The sequence below is a fragment of the Argopecten irradians genome, chromosome 3 (genome assembly GCF_041381155.1).
Source record: "Argopecten irradians isolate NY chromosome 3, Ai_NY, whole genome shotgun sequence".
NCBI lineage: Eukaryota > Metazoa > Mollusca > Bivalvia > Pectinida > Pectinidae > Argopecten > Argopecten irradians.
In genome coordinates this window covers 6,854,043-6,859,276 of record NC_091136.1, presented here as the reverse complement: position 1 = coordinate 6,859,276, position 5,234 = coordinate 6,854,043, and the positions used below count along the sequence as shown (strand labels likewise).

General features: G+C 37.0%; 1 pseudogene; it reads right to left on the bottom strand.

Annotated features, from left to right (window-relative positions):
- Nucleotides 1-321: 321 nt before the first annotated feature.
- LOC138317181 (uncharacterized) lies at nucleotides 322-1,085 on the bottom strand (annotated as a pseudogene).
- Nucleotides 1,086-5,234: the final 4,149 nt, after the last annotated feature.

Sequence of the window (5,234 nt, the reverse complement as noted above, 5' to 3'; positions counted from 1 at the left end):
TCATGAATAACACACATTTACAACTTTACATATTAAGGTAAAATTTATATGTACAAGCACACATTCTTTCGAAAGCTTACAAAACTTTCTTGAATGAAAACTTATTTTCATAAATACAATACATTAAGAATGAAACTAGTTTACAATTTATGATATCGATTAGAACAAACTTGCTTACGATACAGATAAGTAGTTATATACAATGAATATTCAAAATAAAATAAGTAGTCTATCTAAATATCGATTATTTAAACAATACTTTGCATAGATATATATTTGATGACCTTAATACTTTCTTAATAACAAGATATCATGGTGCCGTTAAAGACGCAAAAACACTCTTCTTAAAACGAAGAAATACTTTTTTAGACCAGATTCTGAAAAATGAACAAGTCTGCTATCATAGTCGCCAGGATACTGGAGTGGGAGTCAATGACGCGTGTTCCAAACTTCTCGATGAGTAGTCTGTTGATGGAATTCCTGTTTGTTGAAGGATTGCTCAGTTAGTCGTGGTGCCTCAGTGAAATCTCCACGTCGACAAATCTCCGAGATGTATACTGCTGCGCCAGTCTCTGTAAGGGTACCCACTAGTACGCACACATTGTTGTAGATATCCCGTGGGTTGGAATCCAGTCGGATGTCCTTGGCGCCAAGGCGAATAAAAACAACATCAGCCCATAATCCTGCAGTTCCGCCATCATTCGCTTTGGTATGGAGTCCGTCCTCATCCCCCCCTTGCCGAAAAACCGACACTCGCCAGGCACCTGAAGCAGATTTGTAGAATGAATTATTAAAAGTATCTTTTTCTTCGTTTTCATTAATTAATCCCAGTAATTCAAAGTATATTGTCATAAATGTGATATAAATACAGACAGTCGTAAACAGAGCGATTATATTTCCAATTGAAGACATTCATTTTTACATATTTTGACGGCTTAATAAAACTGATTTCATGGTTGTATACATATATTTTATGCAACAAAAGTAATGTTGATGAAAATGAAAATAGAATATAATAGTTAACCATCACAGAAGTCCCTAAATCTGGAAATATAACTGCTGCCAAGGATCGCAAACTTCGCCATTATTCGTGAAATAGACGGATGCTGATTACTCAAACGTGCGAGTAAAGATACAATACTTTGTAAAATACCACTTCCAGGTTAGAAATGTACCTGCTGCCCCTATTGCATGATCGAACGAGGCGACAAAATTTAGGATCTTATCTTTTCTCTTCTCCTAACTGACTTTATCTTTCCTAATGCCTCCCTTGGCACCGCCTCACTTTTGGCATTGAGTTGAGCGTTCGCCCCTGTGAGGAAGGCTCTGGGTTCTGTCCCCTGGCCGAGACACAACAAAGTCTATAAAAGTAGTAGTTTCTGCTCCTGCTTAGCGCTCAGCTTACAGGGAGTGGGACGACTGGTTCGCCCGTTGTCAGTATAATGTGACCGGGTGGGGTGTGTTGCTTGGTGTCATCGGCGGCATGCTTCAGTGGTATAGCACTATAAAAAAGGACAACAGTTCCACTATACAAGAAGACACAACATGAATATGGTGCGAGTTTTGGGAGACTGCGGTATATTCATTACATGCCAGATGTAAATCATCCACTGCGCATGCACACTTTTCACATTGCTCAGTTTCAGGTCAATATATATGTCATCTACATTCTTCCTGGCCTTGAGTTGGTCGAACACTTTTCCACGAATTATGGCGATCCCGTACGCATACAAACCCGTACCCAAAATTGGCGAACTCATACCCACCATTTAAATGCTGTTATAAGTTGTGCAAACCACATGTGTTGTGTTGTTTGCGATTGAATGTGCGTGCATACGCATGCGTACGATATTACTGTGTTAAAGGGAGACAACTTGGACAAGCAAGTATACCATCACGTCATAATGTTTATACTACCCAGTATGGCTATTAAGTATTCAATCATATTTTTACTATTACATAGTCATTACATTATCATTTAAAACTTAATTGATAGATTTATAATTATATATATATGATAGGAATTATATATTAAATAGTTTCATATGTATTCAAGATTATGACCTGATGGGATACTTACTCATCCTGTTTGCAACAACAAAGTCTCGTATGCAAATATATGATTTAATTTTATTCAGTCCTTTGAATCTATAGAGACATTTATATCCATTACAAATAAGAACAACAGACATAAAGATAGAAATATGTAAATATGAATGTCTAATGGCTTATGCATCACTAAGCCAAATGTCCATAAATCCTAACAGTAACACTATCCTAGTCAGTCAGGGTTGCGCATCGCTTCAGCAGGGTGAAGCTTGACATCTCGCCATCAGCGTATCTTCCCCACAGCAACTAGCTTATATTATCGTCATTACCTTAAAACGTCCATCCTAATCTACCAAGCGTGTTAGATGTTGCCAGTAAGATGTTAGCTGGTCATCAACCAAGTGACGCTTGGTGGTCTGTCGATGTACATCTCCAAGACCGGATGCCGTATGGGAATGGCAATTTCTCCTGACAGGCTGGCTAGCTACAATTTATTATTTTTTCTTATATATATATTAATTACTTATCGACGTTTACATCAATGAAATAATCGTAGAATAGTTCACTTTTAATTGCCAATGATGGACTTTTTTTTGTAAAATTTTCAGCAATTTTGCACATAGTAACTTATATATAAGTGTGTAGGAACGGGGTTTGTTATTTTATTCACTCGCGACTTCAAAGGTCAGTTGGGTCCTTTCGGGCCGCATTGTCTCCACTCGTACTTGTTGGCCATACGGATGAGAGTTGTTCCCATGATTTGGACGGTACTATCTGACTGGTCATAGGCTCCACGTTCGCATTAAATCACGTCCTCACAGATTGCGTCCTGGCTAGGACGTCTCCTCAGCTGCTCCTTGGCGTTGCGTTTCACCTGTTCATAACAATACAATGTTTACATTGTTTGTTTTGTTTGATTTTATTTACGTCCTTATTAACAGCTATGGCTCATGTAAGGACGGCCTCTCCAATGTATGCGGTGTTGTTGGCGTGCATGTCTGTGCGAGGTGCGTGTTTCGGGAGACTGCGGTATATTCATGTTGTGTCTTCTTGTTTTAGTGCAACTGTTTTGCACCTTTTTATTGTGCTATATCACTCGAAGCATGCCGCCGAAGATAAGACACCAAGAGCAGCTCCACCCCACCCCGGTCATACATTTAATACGGGTCAAAACACGTGCGTAACCAGTAGTGACCACCCCCTTTTTGCTGAAGCGCTAATAGCAGGAGCAGAAAACTACACTTATATGCATCGAATATGCGTTTATATTATATATATTCCATACATTGATGAACTTGTTATAACTATTTTAAATCTTACTTTCCAAACTATAACACCCATGTAACGAAAAATAGAAATTAGTTCTATACTTACATTCTCTGTTACGCTATCTCTAATGGATGTTCCCAATGCCGGGCTTAATGTCCATGGGTTATTGGCGGTGTATTCCGTCGGTTAAGTAAATTGGTTTTTTAGATAAATAAATCATGATACCGTTCTCTTTCTCTATCATTATTCATCGTCTTTTCAACTCAACATTTCATCGTTTCATCAACATTTTGCATGAGTTTTCTCGTGTGTTTTAGCCAAAACTATTTTATCACATGCAAACCTTTTTTATCAAATAAACGTTTACAATCTGTGTTTTAATCCTTACTTGCCTTTTCTTACCCTGATCTTTTATCCTGATATTAATGCCTGACTTGTAGTTTGGCCCTAAATGACCTTAGTTGTCGATGGGCCGTAAAACTCAAAAAAAAAAAAAAAAAAAAAAGTATTCCGTCGGAAAAATCCTCACCCTTCTGTACGACTGTGGCTCCACATCTGTTAGAGGCATTCCAAACACTGCACCACCAATACGTTGTATTACCACGCGTCCTCCAAAGAAAAAAAAGATCATGTTTCAATTTCAATTGATTGAAACTTATTAAACGAATTGATCTTTATAAATAAAATAAATAGAATTTACAATGACAAGATCTATTTTCAAAACCATTGAAATCAATTATGTAATACTAAACGCTCTGCTATCGGCAAAAAGTAATAAACATGTTTCAATATTTCAATTGATTGAATTCATTAATTAATGTTGCATATGTAAGTTGAGACAAGATCCATTTTCAAAACATTGTAAATCAATTATGTAAGCTACCTTCACAGTGAAGCTGAATTCTCTGCTCTACTATACAAGAAGACACAACACGAACATACCACATTCTCCCAAAACAAGCACTTCGCAATCACACAGAATTGTACCTGCTGCCCCTATTGCATGATCGTAAGAGGCGACTAAATTTAGGATCTTATCTTTTCTTTCTTCCTAAATTACTTTATTCTTCCTAACGTCTCCCTTGACACCACCTCTCAATTTTGGCGTTTACATGGCTCTGGGTTCTGTCCCCTGGCCGAGACACACCAAAGTGACGAACTACAGCCTGTACAGGGAGTTGGGACGAATGGTTCGCCCTGTTGTCTGTATAATGTGACCGGAGTGGGGGTGTGTTGCTTGGTGTCTTCGGCGGGCATGTTTCCGAGCAGTTTACATGACCATAGCTGTTAATAGGACGTTAAAATAATCAAACAAGCAAAACAAACAAAATCATTGTAGTTATAAAACAATTACATACATTGAAATTTACTTACGCTATTGGCTCCTCTTTGCAAATGAATGCAACATCGGCATCGCCGCTGTTGACTGCTCTAAACATTTCTCTGGATATTCCTGAAGTAACATACATATTTTAATAAAGTAAAATCACTATTTAGAATACATATTGAAATACAGTTGTCACAAACCATTTAAATCACATTCATATTTCTGATATATATATAATTTATATATATAATATTGTAAAAATATTTTCTTTCTGCATTTATTACGAAAAAGAGAAATAAAATGAATCTGAAATTATCACAACATATACATTTTCGAGTCCGATGTCACGAGGCAAATAACGACACGCTTATAATCGCACATGGGAAGAAACAACACTATTCCACATTAAAAGGAATATTAGACTTAATGCTTTGATACATGTCCGGAATAATTTGAAAACTTATATTTGTATTTGGACATCCGAGTTGTGTGGATATATTGTATGCAGTCAATTCGTATAATTTAAAATATGTTCACAAATAATATTAGTTTACTATAATATACGTCCTTGATAAACGCTACACAACTT